Below are 6,813 nucleotides of genomic sequence, written 5' to 3'. Positions count from 1 at the left end.
GTAAACAGTGGTGAGATGGTTATTTATGCCTTTCTCTTAGAATTTCTTAGTCTTTACAATCAAAATCATGTGATTTCAAAATTAAGATCATGTGATCAAAAACTATGAACAACTCCCACACAACATGCACAACATAGCCAACACTTGTAAAGTGCAATAAAATAAGCTCATCCAAGCTAAAAAAATGACATAAACATGTTATGTAAAAATAATATGACCAGCCTTAATTTCAAGTCCAAGAACAATGATGCAAAACACATTTTTCCTTCCTTTCCTTTTTTTTTTATAACAAAAACAACCTAACATGAAATGCATAAATGTCATGCAATGCAATTCCTAAAAACAAAGAGAAACTAAAACAACAAAAGAAGAATGGTCACAAAGAGTATAGAGATGAAGCACAAGGACCATGTCAAAAAGTCTCAATTAGATTGAACATTTTGCATTCAAAACTTTTTAGATGCAACTCTAACATTGAAGTTATTATTCTGATTAGAATGATGAGCAACTCTAGGATTGATATAAAGGTTTAATATCTTTACCAACTCACTAATAAGTACCATAGGATCTTGTGCTTGAGACACAAGTACTTTTGGCATATTTGCTCGCTTTACAGCTTGCAACTTGAAATAGTTTGGACGAATATGTCTAGTCTTTCCACAAAAATGACAAACCCAAACTGATCTATCATGCAACTTATCCTTAGGGAAAGTAGGATTCTTAGGTTTAGACTTTTTAAGATCAACCCTAATCTTCCTAGGAGGTGTAACTTCTACTGGTTTGACAATCTCACTCATGGGAGGCTCAGAAGAAGGAACAAAATTTGTGGAATGAATTTCAGACAAAGAGATGCTTTCTACAAAGCCTAGACCAGTTTTGTCTAAAGGAAACTTTTGAACACTCAACATATGATCAAGTTTAGAACTAGTAGACCTATTAGTTTGTTCTTTAGCAACAAATAATTCTAGTTCTAATTTCTTAATCTTGTCAGTCAACATTATGTTCTCAGTCTTCACTTTATCAATTAAAGTGCTAGCATCAACAATTTCAACAACAAATCTTTCTTATCAAGTTCAAGAGATGTAATTTTCTTTAAACCTTTTTCAACATTCATTACATCTTTTGCAGCAACTTTGCACATCTTATTGTAAGCTTCTTGTAAATCAGCACATTCAGAGAGTTCCCCATCAGAAGGGCTCTCTTCAACAACAACACTTTCATCAACTATAGTAGTAGCTGTGAAAGTAATGAACTTTCCATCCTCATCACTACCAGACTCATGATCAGAAACTTCATCATCACTAAGGGTTACAGCTATAGCATTACCCTTTGATCTCAAGAATGTAGGACATTATGATTTCACATGACCATACCCTTGACAACCAAAACATTGTCGACCTAAAGAATTATTAGAAGTTTGACCTAATTTCTCTTTAGTTTTATCAGTATTTTTCACTTTAGTGGGTTCATTCCTCTTAAAATTCCTAGGTTCAACATTGTTTTTACCTCTTGCCCTTCTGTTATTGTTCTTAATAAAGTTTCTAAAGTTCTTGGCAAAATATGCAATCTCTGTAGAAGAGAGTTTATCATCAAATCCATTCCCATCAACATCATCAACTGACTTAAGAGCTATTGATTTGGATTTGTTATCTTGGGTAAGTCTAGCTCATAAGACTGGAGAGATCCTACAAGCTCATAAGACTGGAGAGATCCTACAAGCTCATCAACACGGATGGAGTCCACATCCTTGCTCTCAGTAATGACAGTTACTTTGAGTCTAAAATCTTCAGTCAAGGATCTAAGAATCTTCCTAACAATTTTAGGTTGATCATAAATTTCACCCAAATTGTAAGCAGAATTAACAATGTTATTAAACTTAGCATAAAATTCATCAAAACTTTCATCATCAGACATCCTAATGCTTTCAAATCTAGTTATTAACTGCTGCAATTTATTGATCTTAATTGCCTTTGTGCCTTCATTGATTCAGTATGAGCAACCTCAACATTTGAGATCCTCTTGAATTCCTCCATAGAAACAATATTGAAAATAGCATTCATGGCTTTGCTATTAAAAGCAGTTGCTTCTTTTTGAGAAGTTTGTCACTCGTTTACAAGAGTAGTCGGCTTCTCCCATCCGTATTCAATGGAATTCCAAACCCTCTCATCAATGGATTTCAGGAATGCTTTCATCCCTACTTTTCAGTAAGCATAGTTGTTCCCATCAAAGTGAGGTGGGATCACAAGAGAGTGACCGTGTTCCATGACAATAGGGATCAAAGATCAACTCTTAAATCAAAAGATTTAAACACTAGAGCTAACCCGCTCTGATACCACTTGTACGATTTTAGACCCCTTAAAACACCAGTTGTTTAATCTAGTTATTTAGCCAAGTGACTACTTAGATAAATTATTCAAATCTAGGTTAATACATTCAAATGATATCATGTAAAGCAGTGCGGAAAAATAAATAACACACGATATGATAACCCAGGAAAACCAAACCGATAAAAAACCTGGGGAGAATTTAACCTAGCTATCCTCAAGGTAAAACAAATTCACTATGAAAGAATTGAAGTTTTACTAATAGACTTAGACCACTAACATCCTAATGCTACATCGAGTAGAAAACTTACTACCATGACCACGTGACAGTTTTGAGTCCACAAACTACTTCTTTCTTAGAGTCACAAGTACACCCACTTGTGTTTTTCTTTAATCTCTTGAAACAGCAACTGGAGAGATCACCAAGTTCTCGACATCAATCTTGATCTTGATAACCCTAAGTATGTATGAAAGTAAATACCTATAGATTTCACAAGAGATTCACACATACAGCATATCAACAACAACTAAAACGTGGCTAGGGTTTTTCTATTTATATGAAACACAAAATATAAAACCTACACTTCAAACGAGCTTAGGCTAAGTTGGAAAATTCTGTAGAAAAAACAATCTGTACAAACTTCAATCGATCGAGTCAAATTTTCGATCGATTGAGCCTTGCAGATTTAGTCCAATAAGTCCTACAATACACTCGACTCCAACTTTACAATAAACACACTTTGAGCAGCCTAAAACTAGACTCTAAGTTTTGATTATGGTTAGTCAACATTACACATTAAAGTTCTAATACATTTAGATCCTAAATTCTTAGAACCTAACATATATATATTACCTAATTAGTAATGGACTGTACATAGTCATGGTATATTACATAATTGACTTATATATTTGAATTATGTTTAGTTACACAAAAAAATAGCTCATAAATATAAAATCATTCAAACACTTTTTTCCTTGTAACGGACTTAGGCCAGGGTGATCAATACCGGCCCACCAAACTTAGGCCTGAGATCGGCCTAAGTAGCCAAGGCTAGCCTAGGGGATTGAAGCTGGTCCAAACCCTATAGGAATAGGCTCAGCCCAACAATAAGTATGTCAGGATCTAGAGGGTATTGTTCAGGGAATTCGACGCGTACAACCCAATCTAGGCCCACTATTGACCGATAAGACAATGGGAAATCAACAACGAGATAGATAGATTCAGGTCAACACCTGAGTACTGTTAGCACCTTTACGGAGTTCGTTGCCGAACACAGTTTGGCGTCAGGAACAAGTTTCGAGAGAACCTTCAAAAGACATGATTTTTTTCTAGGGATTATGGGTGAAAGTGGGATTGCATGGGAACTAGTGAAAAATTAATGAGGGAAGATAGGAAAAGGGGTTGGTTTTTCAGGGAAGGGAGAGAGAGTAAGAAGAGAAAGAGAGATGGAGTAGAAACAGAGGGCACGAAAGGTTCATAGAAGGTAAGAAGCAAATTCTAAGGGGAAGAGGGTGTTAGGCTGGAAACCACAAGGAAACCTGTAAGACTGTGTGAAAACCCACCAACAAATAAATTGAAAGCCCAAATCCACTGTCCTAGAGGGTAATGTTCATAGGTTTGGGGCACCACATTCCTCTAATTTTATATATAAAGTTAGATATTTGATTAGAATTCTTTATGGTTTATTTGTATTGGACTTCTCGTTTTCTATACTGAATTAACTCACTTGACACAAAAATTTAAAAATTTAGATTAAATGAGACATGTGATGCAAAATTATGCTATAATTGAATTCCAATTTAAAATCTAATTGGATTTTCTCTTACTTTTGGCTATATATATATTCGATTACACTACAAAACACACGGGTCTATAGCCGCGTTTTTTTTTAGCCGCGTTTGTAAAAACACGGCTATAGACACCTTATAGCCCCGTTTGTTATAAATGTAGCTAAAATTATGAACCTATAGCCGCGTTTTAAAAAACGCAGGTTCTGTAACCGCGTTTGTAGTGTTTGCTGCCCCGTTTTATTGGGTCAGACCTATGGCCACGTTTGAAAAACGCGGCTATAGGTCCAGCCCAATTTGGGCTTTCCTTTTTTAAAAAGAAATCCTATAGCCGCATTTAGAAAACGTGGCCATAGGTACACTTAAAGCCGCATTTTAGAAAAACGCAACTTAAAACCCTCAAATTAAAATAAATAAATAAAACCCTCAGACCCTCAGATCTCTCTCTCTCTCTAACTTGGTCTCTCACCTTCTCTCTCACTCTCTCCCTTTGACTCCCAAACCCTAGCCTATGCAATCCAATAAATCAAAATCCCCATCAAACTCGTTCAAGACTCAGTGAGTCACTCTCCGAGTCGACAGCCGCCATGGATAGCGAGGAAAGAACTCAGCAATAGCACCTCGTGCTCGCTCACAAGCTCTTCCTCCTGAGGCACCCGGATGTCCAAAACCTCGAGAAGGTCCGCCTCAAAGATGAGGTCTTCGCCGCCGTTGACCATAAGTCACTGCTGACTAAGGTTTTTTATTTTTTGGCTTAGATCTATACTTTTTGTTAGTTCTAATTTTGGGTTTTTTTAGCTTTAGATGATTCGGATCTGACCCAAAAAGAAAAAGGGCTTTTAGGAATATTCTTTTTGACTATTTTTAATTGTTATGGGGCTTAGAAACGAACAAACTTTGAACAATTGAACAATTCTGAGTGTTTTGTTTGATTTTCTATCTGGGTTTTCTTAGTTGAATGATGTGTACTTAAGATCCATAATTTGTTGCCCATTTCCATTTCATGTTCTAAATTGGTTTATTGATCTGGATATTGTTGCAAATTTTGTTCTTTAGATTGTTGCGTTTATCATGTAAATGACAACCTTGATGGTCTCTAGATACATGGTTAAAAGGAGATCTCCTTTTAACCATTCTTGAAGTTCAAGACAAATGTTTGCTTCTTTCATGATATTTTCTAGGGTGGGATCAATCACTTTGTATTCCACACTTGCAAAATTCCTTCTTGGTCTCCTTAGTTTTGTTACACACTTTACGGCTCTGAAGAGTTGTCTTTGCTGAGGCCCGAGCCATGCCTTGACAATTCTAGCTTAAGACAGTAATCATGGCTGGGGTGCAGCCATTTTGGATTCCAGGGAGTCATCGACACTTCCAAGCTTTGTGTTGGTGAGTTTTGATTTCCTCTTGCCAAGGCTTCTCAATCCCAAAATTCACTTCTTTTCGTAGTTCTTCCCCCTAATAGTCATTTCATCCATTTGATTATCTCGTGAGATTAATGGCTATGTTCACAGGATTCATGTCCAAGGTTTGAAGTAGTTCTGTGGGATTGGGATGTTTAACTACTTAGGTGTGTGAGAGATAAGATTTGTTTGGGTTCCCTTTTGATTTGAGAGGTAGTGCACATGGCAGATGATTGTTCTAGGACTTTGGAATTGGCTTCTGGTTGGTGGTTTTTTGGGAGTTAGGTTAGAGATATTTTGTTGGTTTGGTTGAGATTCTTGGTTTTCAGGAGGGGTCCAGTTCCATTGGAATCAAGGAGTTTGGGGCAAAAGGTGTTTAAGGGGATTAGTTCCCTTGTAACTAAAAACTGGGTATTTTGCTTGTGGGATGTTTGTTAGGTTTATTAGTTTTCCTAAATGCAACTGGATTTGACAAGACTAAAGATTCCAAATTTTCAAAGTTTGTGGGTACCTAGATTTGGTTGGGACTGTTGCCCACTTCTGAGATATGGCTATGGGGATCTTCATCATTGTCACAAATTTCTGATAAGAACTTCACCCACCTTGAGTTTTCACCACTACACCTTGCCTTCATATGGTCCAGCCTTCCACATTCATTTGAAGCAGAAATCAGCCAATCATTCATACTTAAATTATATCAAGAGATCAGATGAAGGGTTTCTATCAAGAAAAAAAAATCCACTTTTTAATGGTTTCTCTACATCAAATATATTCCACTTTGATCCAAAGGAATTTGGTCATGCATATATACTAGACCATTGCCTGAGAAGTCTACCTCTTAAACCTTTCCCAGCAAAGACCCAATTTCTTTTGCATTCTCCTTTAGACAAATGTTCAATTGGCAAGTTGTGGATTTGAACCCAAAGTTGAATCTGAGAAAAATCCATTTCTTGGACTTGGAGGTTTTGGTCCCATGGCTTAAGAATTAGAGAAACCCTTCAATATTTCATGGCCCCAACTCTAGAACTCTTTTACTGAACAAAAAAATATTGTCACTATGTGGACCCCATTTTGCCGTACTACTCCAAGCTTTTAATAAGATGGCCTTCACTAAATTTTTGTTTATTACTCTATCTGTCAGGATGATGTCAACAACTTTTTCATTTGCCTTTAGCATGATGGTTTTACTTGGACTCTCAAGTCTAGCTGTGTCTCTAGCCAAGGACTCCACTATTGGATCTTACTGGTCTATGGCTGGTGGCCCAGGCCAAAGCCTGCATGGGACTGCAACAAAACTCTAA

This window comes from Castanea sativa, chromosome 8, assembly GCF_040712315.1.
Source record: "Castanea sativa cultivar Marrone di Chiusa Pesio chromosome 8, ASM4071231v1".
NCBI classification, from domain to species: domain Eukaryota; kingdom Viridiplantae; phylum Streptophyta; class Magnoliopsida; order Fagales; family Fagaceae; genus Castanea; species Castanea sativa.
This window is presented reverse-complemented; position numbering follows the sequence as displayed.